The sequence below is a fragment of the Chiloscyllium plagiosum genome, unplaced genomic scaffold (assembly GCF_037043375.1).
Source record: "Chiloscyllium plagiosum isolate Xiang-an unplaced genomic scaffold, Cpla_swu_hap1 HiC_scaffold_7, whole genome shotgun sequence".
Taxonomy (NCBI): domain Eukaryota; kingdom Metazoa; phylum Chordata; class Chondrichthyes; order Orectolobiformes; family Hemiscylliidae; genus Chiloscyllium; species Chiloscyllium plagiosum.
Genome location: NW_028270145.1, coordinates 96,020,749 through 96,036,550, shown reverse-complemented (window position 1 = coordinate 96,036,550; position 15,802 = coordinate 96,020,749). Strand labels below are relative to the sequence as shown.

The following is a 15,802-nucleotide window of genomic DNA, read 5'->3' as shown; positions in this document are numbered from 1 at the left end:
CAATGCAGCACTCCTTCAGATCAGTAGTAGTCTTTGTGTTCAGGCTTCTGAAGTTGGATGTCGACCTTCTGATTCGAGAGGTGAGAGGGCCAACCCACTGAGCCACAGCTGTCACAAACAGCTGCCACAAGCATGATGGGCAAAAATAACCTCCTTCTCTTTCCTTCTATAATTAACCCAACTTTGCTGTACCTGTGTTTGTGCTCTTTTTCAGAAACAAATTTGCCTGTATAAAATTAACAATCAATGCAATCTTTTGAAGGTAAATGTTAAATTTTCATACAAGTGGGAGCTATGAAACCTTGTGATCTTAAAATATGCATTGTGGTAGATGCATGTGAAGAAACACCCATCAGGAATCCCAATCCTCAGTGCTGACTGCATTCAAATGGACATCAAGGACTTTATTATGATTATCTACTGAATAAGACCACAAGAACAAAATTAAAAGCAGACCTTACTCAAATCATTTAATAAGATCATCAATGCCTCAAATCCATTATCCCACATGTTCCCCATATTCCTTGATTCCCTGGGAGATTAAAAATCTATCTATGCCAGCCTTGTAACTTCTCAATGATAAGTCAGCTGCAAATCTGTGGAGTAGATGATTCATAAAATAACAACTGTCTCAGTAAATTAATTTCTCTTCATTTCAGTTTGAAGTTATTGACTTCATCCTAATTTGTGCTGCTGTGTTCTGTATTCTCCAGCCAGGTGTGAAGGTTCTGACTGAATCTTCATTTTGGGTTATTGACAAGTCAAAATGTTGGCAGCCAGGAGTTCTGTTGTAACGAATTAAGAACTTTTAAAAAAAAACTCTACGATTTCTGCTCCCATATTTGGTCAAAGTAATTACAGTGTAACTTTACCTCTCGCCATTCATACCATAATTAGCCATTCAGAGGTACCATCAGCAGACCATTACAGCACTTGCGGTCATATCCTGGATTACAATACAATTAACAAAGCTAAGACATCCAAACCACTTGATAAGCTTACATTGCTCTTTATACTTGAGACCTTTTAGCAATACATCCTGAATCTGATCTGATTTCCATTTAACCACTCTGAATTGTTCTAACTTCTTAACCTTTGCCTCCTCAAGTGTTTGGTTTCATTCACATAACATCCTTTACTTGCACCTTATCTAATCCATGCAAACAGTTCTTCACATGCCAGCGATTTAACGCTTTGCTTACCGAAAGCCCACATAAAAGTTTTTACAGTCCTGGACCTAAAGTTTATGGTACAAGGCTAGAAATGCAAAAACCTATAGTTTTCAAAGAGGAAGAAAAACATTCAGATGCTCATTTTTGTTTGCAGGTCTAGTGTACTGAGAGGGATACATTCCTGGATACACAAACCTGACTTTTTACAACAGGTTGATATGTTTCTGATTTCTGGCACGAGTGAATGAAGGAGGGGGAAATGACAGTCATGGCAAATGATATGGGGTGACCTGAAAAGCACGCCCAGTGTGGTGATGGATGGGTGAAACTCATACCTAGATGTTCCAGTGCTGTGCTTCTCAGTAGGTGGGTTCTGCTGAAGCCACAGCTAAATACTAAGAGACTGGATGGTTAATAAAGGGAACTGTAAATAGGATAACTGTAAATTCGAGTAATTCAATCTGTTCTTTGTAATGTTAAGACATGCAATGTATATATCTATGAATGACATGACAAATTGTACAAGTACCAAAGATTTATTTCTATGAATAAAGTATATTTTGAAATAAAAAAAATAAAGATTACAGCACAAAACATTCCATTTGCTCTTGCCAGTCACCCCTTTCAGTTGCCATACTCTGTCCATGACACATCCATCCCCAACCCATGCCACCAAAAATCCTGTCCCCATCTTCATAGACCCCAACACACTTTATGCCAATTTATACCCTTATACCCATTTCCTGTGATCTCTAACCTCCATGCCACCCATATCCTCAACATCACGGCACGGTGGCACAGTGGTTAGCACTGCTGCTTCACAGCACCAGAGACCCGGGTTCAATTCCCGTCTCAGGCGACTGACTGTGTGGAGTTTGCACATTCTCCCCGTGTCTGCGTGGGTTTCCTCCGGGTGCTCCGGTTTCCTCCCACAGTCCAAAGATGTGCAGGTCAGGTGAATTGGCCATGCTAAATGGTCCGTAGTGTTAGGTAAGGGGTAAATGTAGAGGTATGGGTGGTTTGCGCTTCGGCAGGTCGGTGTGGACTTGTTGGGCCCGAAGGGCCTGTTTCCACACTGTAAAGTAATCTAATCTAATCACTTACCCCGGGACTGTACTTTGTCCAGCGGACAAAGGGGGCGCAGTGGTAGTCTGGCGCACTGACCTCTACATCGCTGAAGCCAAACGCCAACTCGGGGACACCTCTTCCTACCGCCCTCTTGACCATGACCCCACCCCCCATCACCAAACCATCATCTCCCAGACCATACAGAACCTCATCACCCACAGCTTCCAACCTCATAGTCCGGGAACCCCGCACTGCCCGGTTCTACCTCCTTCCCAAGATCCACGAGCCTGACCACCCTGGCCGACCCATTGTCTCAGCATGCTCCTGCCCCACTGAACTCATCTCTACCTACCTCGACACTGTCCTATCCCCCCTAGTCCAGGAACTCCCCACATACGTTCGAGACACCACCCACGCCCTCCACCTCCTCCAAGACTTCCGTTTCCCCGGCCCCCAACGCCTCATCTTCACCATGGATATCCAATCCCTCTACACCTCCATCCACCATGACCAGGGCCTCCAAGCCCTCCGTTTTTTCCTCTCCAGACGTTCCCAACAGTACCCCTCCACCGACACTCTCATTCGTTTGGCCGAACTGGTCCTCACCCTTAACAATTTCTCCTTTGAATCCTCCCACTTCCTCCAGACCAAAGGGGTAGCCATGGGCACACGTATGGGCCCCAGCTATGCCTGTCTCTTTGTTGGCTACGTAGAGCAGTTGATCTTCCGTAATTACACCGGCACCACTCCCCACCTCTTCCTCTGCTACATTGATGACTGCATTGGCGCCACCTCGTGCTCCCGCGAGGAGGTTGAGCAATTCATCAACTTCACCAACACATTCCACCCTGACCTTAAATTTACCTGGACCATCTCTGACACCTCCCTCCCCTTCCTGGACCTCTCCATCTCCATCAGTGACGACCGACTTGACACTGACATCTTCTACAAACCCACCGACTCCCACAGCTACCTGGATTACACCTCTTCCCACCCTACCTCTTGCAAAAATGCCATCCCGTATTCCCAATTCCTCCGCCTCCACCGTATCTGCTCCCAGGAGGAGCGGTTCCACCATAGAACACACTAGATGGCCTCCTTCTTTAGAGACCGCAATTTCCCTTCCCACGTGGTTAAAGATGCCCTCCAACGCATCTCATCCACATCCCGCACCTCCGCCCTCAGACCCAACCCCTCCAACCGCAACAAGGACAGAACGCCCCTGGTGCTCACCTTCCACCCTACCAAACTTCGCATAAACCAAATCATCCGCCGACATTTCCGCCACCTCCAAACAGACCCCACTACCAGGGATATATTTCCCTCCCCACCACTCTCCGCCTTCCGCAAAGACCGTTCCCTCCGTGACTACCTGGTCAGGTCCACGCCCCCCTACGACCCACCCTCCCATTCTGGCACTTTCCCCTGCCACCGCAGGAACTGTAAAACCTGTGCCCACACTTTCTCCCTCACCTCTATCCAAGGCCCCAAAGGAGCTTTCCAAATCCATCAAAGTTTTACCTGCACATCCACTAATATCATCTATTGTATCCATTGCTCCCGATGCGGTCTCCTCTACATGGGGAGACTGGACGCCTCCTAGCAGAGCGCTTTAGGGAACATCTCCGAGACACCCGCACCAATCAACCAAATCGCCCAGTGGCTCAACATTTCAACTCCCCCTCCCACTCTGCCGAGGATATGGAGGTGCTGGGCCTCCTCCACCGCCGCTCCCTCACCACCAGACGCCTGGAGGAAGAACGCCTCATCTTCCGCCTCGGAACACTTCAACCCCAGGGCATCAATGTGGATTTCAACAGTTTCCTCATTTCCCCTTCCCCCACCTCATCCTAGCTTCTAACCTCCAGCAACTCGATCCCCTGACCTGTCCGGACTTGTCTGACCTGCCCAGCTCCTTTTCCACCTATCCACTCCACCCTCTCCTCCCTGACCTATCACCTTCATCTCCTTCCCCACTGACCTATTGTACTCTATGCCACTCTCTCCCCACCCCCACCCTCCTCTAGCTTATCTCTCCACGCTTCAGGCTCTCTGCCTTTATTCCTGATGAAGGGCTTTTGCCCGAAACGTCGATTTTGCCTGTCTTCGGATGCTGCCTGAATTGCTGTGCTCTTCCAACACCACTGATCCAGAATCTGGTTTCCAGCATCTGCAGTCATTGTTTTTACCCCTATGCCAACCTATAAGTCTGGCCTTTTATCGCTCAAATCCAGCTTAATGCCATCGCATGCCAACCCATGCACTCCATCCATAACCCTTCACTCTTTCACCTAATATGCAAACTCACTTAGTATCCAGTATGGACAGTCCATAGGACCTCTGCAATAATGAGAAGAGATACCTTTCTATTTAAAATGTGTAGATCTTCGCTATAATAAGGAAAACATTCTCATTCATGAGTGATCTTACTACAATTAAATTCCTTCATCTCAGAAAAGTGGTAGAAAAACTAATATCTTATTCAAGTGTAAACAGCACTGAAATCTATAATTCCATAGTAAAGACTCCAAACCCACTTGGAGCTGTTAATCATAGAGTCACAGAGTCATAGAGATATATGGAAACAGACCCTTAGGTCCAACCCATCCATGACGACCTGATATCCCAACTTAATCTAGTCTCACTTGCCAGCACGCGGCCCATATCCCTCTAAACCCTTCCTATTCATATACCAATCCAGATGCCTTTTAAATGTTGTAATTGTACCAGCCTCCACCACTTCCTCTGGCAGCTCATTCCATACATGTACCACTCTCTGCGTGAAAAGGTTGCCCTTTAGGCCTCTTTTGTATCTTTCCCCTCTTACACTTTCCCTCTAGTTCTGGACTCCCCCATACCAGGGAAAAGACATTGTCTACTTCTCCTATCCATGCCCCTCATGACTTTATAAACCTCTTCAGGTCACCTCTCAGCCTCCAGAGCTCCAGGGAAAACAGCCCCAGCCTATTCAACCTCTCCTTATAGCTCAAATCCTCCAACCCTAGCAAAATTCTAGTAAATCTTTTCTGAATCCTTTCAAGTTTCACAATAACCTTCGGATAGGAAGGAGACCAGAATTGCACGCAATATTCCAAAACTGGCCTAACCAATGTCCTGTACAGCCGCAACATCACCTCCCAACTCCTGTACTCAATACTCTGACCATTAAAGGAAAGCGTACCAAATGCCTTCTTCACTATCCTATCTATCTGTGACTCTAATTTCAAGGGGCTATGAACATTTACTCCATGGTCTCTTTGTTCAGCAACACTCCCGAGGATCTTACCATTAGGTTTATAAGTCCTACTAAGATTTGCTTTCCCAAAATGCAGCACCTCATATTTATCTAAATTAAACTCCATCTGCCACTCAGCCCATTGGCCCATTTTAATAAGATCCCATTGTAATCTGAGGGATTACAATTCTTCGCTGTCCACTGCACCTCCAATTTTGGTGTCATCTGCAAACTTACTTACTATACCTCTTATGTTCCCATCCAAATTATTATATAAATGATGAAAAGTAGTGGACCAGTGCCGATCCTTGTGGCACTCCACTGGTCACAGGCCTCCAGTCTGAAAAGCAACCCTCCACCACCACCCTCTGTCTTATACCTTCGACCCAGTTGTATCCAAATGGCGAGTTCTCCCTGTATTCCATGAGATCTAACCTTGCTAACCAGTCTCCCATGGGGAACCTTGTAGAACACCTTACTGAAGTCCATATGGATCACGTCTACCACTTTGCCCTCATCAATCTTCTTTGTTACTTCTTAAAAACCCAAGCAAGATCGTGAGACATGAGTTCCCACGCACAAAGCCATGTTGACTATCTCTAATCAGCCCTTGCCCTTCCAAATACTTGTATATCCTGTCCCTCAGGATTCCCTCCAAAAACTTGCCCAGCACCGACTTCAGGCTCACTGGTCTATAGTTCCCCGGCTTGTCCTTACCACCTTTCTTAAACAATGGCACCACCTTAACCATCCTCCAGTCTTCTGGCAGCTCACTTGTGACTATCAATGATACAAATATCTCAGCAAGGGGCCCAGTAATCATTACCCAAGCTTCCCACAAAGTTCAAGGGTACACTTGATCAGGTTCTGGCAACTTATCCACTTATATGTGTTTCAAGACATCCAGCACTTCCTCCTCTATAATACAGATATTTTTCAAGACGTCACCATCTATTTCCCTACATTCTATATCTTCCATGTCCTTTTCTACAGGTAACACTGAATCAAAATACTCGTTTAGTATCTCCCCCATCTCCTGCAGCTCCACACAAAGGCCGCCTTGCTGATCTTTGAGGGGCCCTATTCTCTCCCTAGTTACCCTTTTGTCCTTAATGTATTTGTAAAAACCCTTTAGATTCTTTTTAACCCTGTTTGCCAAAGCTATCTCATGTCCCCTTTTTGCCCTCCTGATTTCCATCTTAAGTGTACTCCTACTGCCTTTATACTCTTCTAAGGATTCACTCGATTTATCCTGTCTATACCTGACATATGCTTCCTTCTTTTTCTTAGCCAAAACCTCAAATTCTCTAGTCACCCAGCATTGCCTATACCTACCAGCATTGCCTTTCACCTGAACAGGAACATACTGTCTCTGGACTTTTGTTATCTCATTTCTGAAGGCTTCCCATTTTCCAGCCGTCCCTTTACCTATGAACATCTGCCCCCAATCAGCTTTTGAAAGTGCTTGCTTAATACTGTCAAAATTAGCCTTCTTCCAATTTAGGACTTCAGCTTTTATATCTGGTATATCATTTTCCATCATTATTTTAAAACTAACAGAATTATGGTCGCTGGCCCCAGAGTGCTCCCCCACTGACACCTCCATCACCAGCCCTGCCTTATTTCTCAAGGGTAGGTCAGATTTTGCACCTTCTCGAGTAGGTACATCCACATACTGAATTAGAAAATTTTGTTGTGCATGCTTAACAAATTCTTCTCCATCTAAACCCTTAACACTATGGCAGTCCGTCTGTTTGGAAAGTTAAAATCCCCTACAATAACCAGCCTCTTATCCTTACAGATAACTGAGATCTCCTTACAAATTTGTTTCTCAATTTCCCGTTGACTATCAGGGAGTCTATAATACAATCCCAATAAGGTGATCATCCCTTTTTTATTTCTCAGTTACAACCAAATAACTTTCCTGGATGTATTTCTGGGAATATCCTCCCTCATTACAGCTGTAATGCTATTTCTTATCAAAAATGCCACTCTCCCTCCTCTCTTCCCTCCCTTTCTGTTCTTCCTGTGGCATTAGTATCCTGGAATTTTAAGCCGCCGGTCCTGTCCTTCCCTGAGCCACGTTTCTGTAATTGCTATGATATCCCTTTCCCTGAGTGCATCTGCCTTCCCTGTCAGGCCTCTTGCATTGAAATAAGTGCTGTTTAAATTATCAGTCCTACTTTGTTCTATGCTTTACCCCTGCCTGCCCTGACTATTTGACTCACTTCTTTTCTCAACAGTATCAGTCTCAGATTGATCTTTTTACTCACTACCTCCCTGGGTCCCACCCCATCACCTTATTAGTTTAAATCCTTCCGAGCAGCTCTCGCAAATCTCCCTGCCAGTATATGAGTCCCCTTCCAATTCAGGTGCAATCCGTCCTACTTGTATAGGTCTCTTCTACACCAGATAGGCACCCTGCTGTGATAATGGATCCTGGTGAGATCAGTCTACAATGCTATTCCAGTATGGATATCTCCTGCCAATGTCAGCAAACAGATTGAAATAGAAAGTGATCATTTTTTTAACTGGTTGTACTTTTTTCCAAAGATTAAAAGGTCTAGAATTTTAAATACCTTGGCAGTTTGGCAGGTCCTTTGACAGTTGAACAGTGCTTTTGCAGCTTTTAAAATTCTCTCACCGCATTGGTAGTTTTGTGAGAGCTTGTTAGTGCCAATTATCTCATATACTTTTTCTGCACATTCATGTCTACTTTTATAATCTCAAAGAGCACCTGACCTTCCCCAAAAGGATACTTAATTCCACTCAAATGGAATCTAATCACCACCAAAAGGAAAATTACCACCACCAAAGGTGCCCCAACTATATTCAAAGGGATACCTTCCCCCTCCAAAAGAGTATTTTGGAAAGATGAGGAGGAAGTTTTCCTCAGAGGTAATCAATTTGTGGAATTGTTTAGCAGCAAAGGACTGTAGAATCTAAGTCACTAAGTACATTCAAAGCTGAGATACACAGATTTTTTTTACCGGCTATGGGGAAAAGGCAGGAAAGTGGATTTGAGGCTAATTAGATCAACCATGATCTCAATGAATGGCAGAGCAGACTGAATTGCCAAATGGATAATTTCTGCTCCTATATCTTATGGTAATCCAAAAGGTGGATGCTCTTATCATGTCTAAACTGCATGCTTTGATTTTTGATACTCCTACCTCATCAAAATCATGCAGAAATGGAGGCAACTAATTATTAAATGACCAGCTGTCTCTGTGACCAAAAGAGAAAATGCTGGAAAATTTCAGCAGGTCTGGTAACATCTGTAAGGAGAGAAAAGAGCTGACGTTTTGAGTCTAACTGACCCTTAGACTCGAAACATCAGCTCTTTTCTCTCCTTACAGATGCTGCCAGACCTGATGAGACTTTCCAGCATTGTCTTGTTTGGTTTCAGATTCCAGCATCCGCAGTAATTTGCTTTTATCCAGCTGTCTCTGCGAATTGTGTTTGTATGATCTCCTTGCCAATTCAGTTTTCCCTGTGAAAATGCTGTGTTAGGGGTGCGACATATGATTTCAAGAAATTCCTCTAGGCTTCGGTCTCTTCTCTATCATGGACTTACCTTCAAACTTTTATTCATGTTTCAATGAGATCAGCTCTCACTCACCTAAACTTTAGAAAGTTTCTGCACAATCTCTTCAACCTCTTCTCATCGGATGGCAGTGGATAGAAGCCATCAGAAAGCTTGGAAAGGCAGGCTTTGGTCTTTGTTGTCTAGATTAAGGTGGTGCTGGAAAAGCACAGCAGTTCAGGCAGCATCTGAGGAGCAGTAAAATCGACATTTCGGGCAAAAGCCCTTCATCAGGAATACAGGCAGAAAGCCTGAAGGGTGGAGAGATAAGTGAGAGGAGGGTGGGGGTGGGGAGAAAGTAGCATAGAGTACAATAGGTGAGTTGGGGAGAAGATGAAGGTGATAGGTTAGGGGGGAGGGGGGAGTGGATAGGTGGAAAAGAAGATAGGTAGGTAGGACAAGTCATGGGGACAGTGTTAAGCCGGAAGTTTGGAACTGGGGTGAGGTGGGGGAAGGGGAAATGAGGAAACTATTGAAGTCCACATTGATGCCCTGGGGATGAAGTGTTTCGTGGCGAAAGATGAGGTGTTCTTCCTCCAGGCATCTGGTGGTGAGGGAGTAGCAGTAAAGGAGGCCCAGGACCTCCATGTCCTCCGCAGAGTGGGGGGGTGTTGAAATGTTGGGCCACAGGGTGGTGTGGTTGATTGGTGCGGGTGTCCCCGAGATGCTCCCTAAAGCACTCTGCTAGGAGGCATCCAGTCTCCCCAATGTAGAGGAGACTGCATCTGGAGCAATGGATACAATAAATGATATTGGTGGATGTGCAGGTAAAACTTTGATGGATGTGGAAGGCTCCTTTAGGGCCTTGTATGAAGGTGAGGGAGGAGGTGTGGGCGCAGGTTTTGCAATTCCTGACGTGGCAGGGGAAGGTGCCAGGACGGGAGGGTGGGTTGTAGGGAGGCATGGACCTGACCAGGTAGTCACGGAGGGAACGGTCTTTGCGGAAGATGGAAAGGGGTGGGGTGGGAAATATATCCCTGGTGGTGGGGTCCGTTTGGAGGTGGCGGAAATGTCGGTGGATGATTTGGTTTATGCGAAGGTTGGTAGGGTGGAAGGTGAGCACCAGGGGCATTCTGTCCTTGTTATGGTTGGAGGGGTGGGGTCTGAGAGCGGAGGTGCGGGATGTGGACGAGATGCGTTGGAGAGCATCTTTAATCACTTGGGAAGAGAAATTGCGGTCTCTAAAGAAGGAGGCCATCTGGTGTGTTCTGTGGTGGAACTGGTCCTCCTGGGAGCAGATACGGAGGAGGCGGAGGAATTGGGAATACGGGCTGGCATGTTTGCAGGAGGTAGGGTGGGAAGAGGTGTATTCCAGGTAGCCGTGGGAGTGGGTGGGTTTGTAAAAAATGTCGGTGACTAGTCGGTCATCATTAATGGAGATGGAGAGGTCCAGGAAGGGGAGGGAGGTGTCAGAGATGGTCCAGGTAAATCTAAGGTCAGGGTAGAATGTGTTGGTGAAACTGCTGTGCTTTTCCAGCACCACTCTAATCTAGACTCTGGTTTCCACCATCTGCAGTCATTGTTTTTACCTATTTGGTCTTTGTTGTGTTTCAGCCTGAGCAGCTCCATGATGCGGGACTTGGTGCTGACAGGCTGTTCTCAGAGACCCACATTGGAACAAACATCAACTTATGGACCATCAAATTGGTGAATCAAAATTTTGGATCTTGTTGGTCATCCAGTGCAAACAGTTATCCATGACAGATTGTTGCAAACTGGCACATTCTGGGGTCCAGTTTAACAAAGGGCTGCGCAAAAACTCGGGACAGCAGCCAGAGAGGCAAAATGGGGATTGCAAGATGACCAATTCTCTGGGAATATAAATAAGGAACACTTTTTGTAAAGTGGCTAGGGAGTTAGTCTGTGGGAGGTGGCCACCCAGAGCAGAGGCAGTGATAAAACTAGAGCTGACGACTGCTGTACAATGGCAAACAGAAGAATGGTCTTATTAAATGGGACGTTAGTCCCGGAAAATTCAGGACAGTTGGTCCAGCTGGAGAAGACTGAGGGCTGGAAAACATGTGAGAACCCTTCACTCGGGCTGCATGCTTGGGGTGGGGCAGGCATCGCAATTGCACCGAGGGTACTTCAATGGCAAGAGCATGCAGAGGGAAGTTGAATTTTATTACACTTTCTGTGAGCCCGAATGTGCCAGAAGTGCATCTAAATGAAGTACTTCTCTTGTGGGTGTTGATGTTAGTGATAGAATAAAATAGAATCACTATAGAGCAGAATTAGGCCATTGGGCCAATTGAGTCCAATTCGACTCTGAAGAGCATCCAACTCATACCCAACACCTCCCTGTCCTGTAACCTCAGACATGGCTAATCCCTGGACACCATGCAGCAATTTAGCAAGGCTCATCCATTTAACCTGGATATCTTTGGTCTGGGTGGGGGAAACCGGAGCACGTGGACACGGGGACAAAAGATGCCCCCTCCACACAGTCAGTCACCCAAGGATGGAATTGATAGCCAGATCCCTGGCGCTGTGAGGCAGCAGTGCTAAACCGCCTGTGTGGAGGTGGAGGGGTGGGGAGAGATGGAAATGGAAAGGTGTTGGGAGTTTCTGTAAGTGCAAAGGGAGTCTCCCAACCACCCTGATGGTGGAGCACGCCCCAAAGTGGGTGAAGGGAGGGACTGAGAGGTGAAAGGGGGGGCGGGGAGAAATTCGCACGCACAACCTGGAGGGGGCGCGCGTGCGCGACAACCGCGAGAGAGCGCGCGTCCAGCCGGGGGCGAGTACGTACTGGCGGAGCGGGTTGGTTAGTCGGTACAGTGAAGAGTAGGGGGAGGGGACGCGACGCGCCGCTCAGAGAGAGTCAGTGACTGTGGCGGGGGTTAGGGGAGGAGGGGGGGTGGGTTTCGGAAGGAAAGGGCCTGATCGGGCCTCGCCGCATCGCACTGCACTCCACGGCTGTCGATGGAAATGTAGAGAGAAAGAAGGCAAACGGTACTTGGAAATCGGCGGGAGAAGGACATTTTCTTTGGCGTCGGCGGGCGGTTGTCAAAAGTACGCCTCCTCCCTCCCTCCATCTCACCCACCATCCCAGGGCTAGGGTAGAGAAAATGTTTTGTTATAATTGTGTGTGTTTGTCCCTGTGGCGCGGGGTGGTGGGTGATCAAGTGGAGGATGATGGCGAGTGGGCGGGATTGAGGCCTGTTGGCGGAGGCTTGGGAGGAGGGAGGAGGGCCGGCTTCCCTCTGTGTGTGTGTGTGTGTGTGTGTGTGTGAGGGAGGGAGAGAGACAGAGGTAGGGGGTGGGTGGGATATCGGTGTGTGTTCATGCATTCGGTGGGGGGGCAGTGCTGCCAAATTCCCAATCCCGTGCTGCTGGGAGAGAGAGAGACTCCCTCAATTGACATTACAATCCCAGCACCGGTCATCATAATAATCATTTAGCAGTGTTATCATCCACCTATATCAAATCAAAAAATGGTGTAGGGAGACCCCTCCTCTTCCATTTCTTGACCATGATCGACCCTCATTTAGATTCCCCCTCCCCCCCCCCCCCCCCCTTGGGTGTGTGTGTGTGTTTTTTTTAAGATTCTCTTTAATTACTTCCCATCTGATTGTTCAGATTTTGAATGACTTTGCTTTGCTTCCGTTTCTTTCTTCTCTTTCCCCCACACACAAAAAAAAACAGAATGAACAATGAAGTTTCATTGCTTTTACATCAGGCTTTTATATAATCGCAGACAGCCGTGTCCTTTGCCTACCCTGCATCATTCCTGAGGAAGGGAGGGGAGAATTGTGTTTCTTTTTCCTCTCCACAGTTCTCAGTTTGATGGGATGGGAGGGGGGGGTAGGGTCTTAATTTCCGTCGGTGGGATGTGAATTTGGCAGGAAGTTTACTGGGAAAAAGGAGGTGGTGGTCAGGGTGAAAATCCCGCGCATGTGCAGGAAATGATCTATTATCCTGCAAAAAAAGGGATCCGAGGTGGAAGCAGCTGCTTTAAAACCTTGTAACGGCACAAAAAAAATCACGTTTAATAGCAGTTTCGCCTAATTTGCTGTATGAGTCTTTTGCTGTGCGTCTGCTGATCACGCCACCATGGGTAAAAACGTATTGCAATGCTTTTTTAAAAAAAAGCTGTGCTAAATCTGTCAGTCCTGTAATCTGATGGGCCTTGTGGAGGCAAACAATCGATTACTGGAACAACACAAAGCAGTTTTTAAAAAACTTGTTAGTTTTATTATTATGTGCATTGTCAGATGTTTAAAACTTGTCATTTGTTTTTTTTTAGGATTTCTCTGAATATTGAATTATGAGGCCCTCCTTTGTTGCACTCCCCACTTTTCTTGGATTGCTGCTAACTTGTTAGATTTAGACTCTCCCCTCTCATCCAGCTGCTCCTGAAAACACACATGGTGCATTGTTGTCGTTCCCCAGATCGTGTCTGTTCGCCAGAGCTGTTCGGTAACCTTCAGCAAGCAGATCAGCGACCTCTAGGATAAATATAAAGTAGTTTGTTTTCCAGACGTACTGCCCTTGTTTCTGCTGTGGCTGCACTGCAAACATGGAGCCTTGCATGGAGTATTTCTTAGCACAAGTGCTGCAGAAAGACATGGGACGTCGGGTGCAAATTGCTCAGGAGCTGATAGAATATATCACAGATCGCCAGAAATCCCATGATCTGGAACAGGACCAATCTATGCTCGATCGAATGGTTGATGGCCTTGCTGCTGGTTGGGTAAACTCCAGTAATTTCAAGGTATGCTTATGATGGACAGCTGTAATGCTCAAACAAAGCTAGCTATTGGTAACAGAAAAATAATTTGCTGAAAAAGATGTTTTGCTAAAGTTTTTCATCTTCCATTCATCAGAACAAACACAAGAATGCCATACTTCAAATGAAGACAACAATAGAGATATTTTCTAATCAAAACCAAAAGAACTGTGGATGCTGTAAATCAGAGACAAAAATAGAAATTGCTGGAAAAGCACAGCAGGTCTGGCAACATCTATGGAGAAAAATCAGAGTTAATGTTTCTGCTTGAGTGACCTTTCCTCATCAGAGGTGTTCTGAAGAAGGGTAATTTGACCCCAAACGTTAACTCTGATTTCTCTCCACAGATGCTGCCAGACCTATGCTTTTCCAGCAATTTCTATTTTTGTCTTTCTTTTTCTAATCAATCTGTTAAGAGATGTTATTACACAGTCCTGGAGCACAAGGGGCTTGAACCCAGGCTTCTTGCTACACCACGGGCCTCTTGCAGTAAGGAATACTATGGGAGAAAAGGGTGCTGATTGGTTGGCAAGTTGACTGATTGATACTTTGCTGTAGAGAAATCAAAAAAAGTTGGAAATCATTGAAAATTTGACATTCTTGTGTGTCCTGAAGAGTGGAAAACGAACAGCTTTGGAAAGAGTCTGTCTTTAAAGAAATGTAAAGGATTTTTTCCTGATAAAATGGGTACATCTGAATTATAGAGGAGAAAATTTAAAAAGTGTGGTGCTGAGAAAGCACAGCCGAGGCAGCAACCGAGGAGTAGGAGAGTTGCTGTTTCAAACGTAAACTCTTCATCAGGAATGTAGGGGTGGCCCAAGGGGGCTGAGAAATAAACGAAAGGGGGAGTGGGGCTGCCCCCACTACCATTTATCTGTCAGAACCCTTGGGGGCTTCTTCCCACTCCCCCATTCCTGATCAAGAGTTTATGCTTGACACATCAACTGTCCTGCTCTTTGGATGCTGCCAGATGGCTGTGCTTTTCCGGCATCACGCTTTTTGACATCTGAATTATGGTTGAGCAACTGGACTTGTAATCCAGAGAATCGTAGAATCTCTACAGTGTGGAAGCAGGCCATTCAACGAGTGGACCCATCAAGCCATTTTTTTTGTAACCCTGCATTTCCAATCGCTAATCCACCTAGCCTGCATATCTGTGGATATTGTGTGCAATTTGGCGCAGCCAATCCACCCAACCAGCACATTTTTGGATTGTGTGAGGCAACCAGAGCACCCAGTGGATTCCCACGCATACATGGGGAGAATGTGCAAACTCTACACAGTCATCCAAGGATGGAATTGAAGCAGAGTACGTGGCAGTATGAGGCAGCAGAGCTAACCACTGAGCCACTGTGCCACCTGACCTGGCCTAATAATCAAAATTCAGTCTTCTGAATCTGGAATAAAAAGCAAGTCTTGGTAAAGTCTTGACTGTGAAATGATTGAATTGTTATTAAAAACCTGACTGGTTTGCTGATATCCTTTAGGAACGGGAATATCTTAACTTTAACCAACGTGAGCGAAATGTCCCATCAGACCAAAAAATGTATTTGCCACTTAACTGTCTTCTGAAATAAACCACTTAGTTGATACCATTGTATTCTTAAGGATATTTAGGAATGTCAGTAAATGCATTGAAAGAGGCCTTCATGCTGTGAATTGATAAATTATTTAAAAATATATCTTTGTACAGGTTGTTCTGCTATAATGCACATTTTGTTAATGCAAATTTTCTATAATGTGATTGAATTGGGGGCACTATCTAAAGTGCGAACTTTTAAATCGTGTACAGAGGAACCTCGATTATCCAGCAATCGATTAACCAAACTTCAGATCACCCGAACAAGGTCGCAGGGTTCTGATGCGTGGCTAACTGTTATCTGGCATCGATTAACCAAACAAAATACTCCCTGCTTGTGTCCTTCGGATAATTGAGGTTCCTCTGTATTGGTTATAATGTGATTCCGGCCCCATTAGTTTCAATGGTGCTGCTATTACACTATTTTCTTATA

At 45.9% G+C, this 15,802-nt stretch overlaps 1 long non-coding RNA gene across 2 annotated transcripts in view; it reads left to right on the top strand.

The window, feature by feature from the left end:
* Nucleotides 1-11,902: 11,902 nt before the first annotated feature.
* Nucleotides 11,903-15,802, top strand: part of LOC148149666 (uncharacterized) — a 70,806-nt gene continuing 66,906 nt past the window's right edge. Inside the window, exons 1-2 of one of the 2 annotated variants that reach the window (XR_015757727.1) lie at nt 11,903-12,013; nt 13,308-13,775. This is a non-coding gene — a long non-coding RNA (uncharacterized LOC148149666). Of the gene's footprint in view, nt 12,074-13,307; nt 13,776-15,802 lie in introns of both variants that reach the window. The other variant, XR_015757728.1, reaches the window with a different exon arrangement.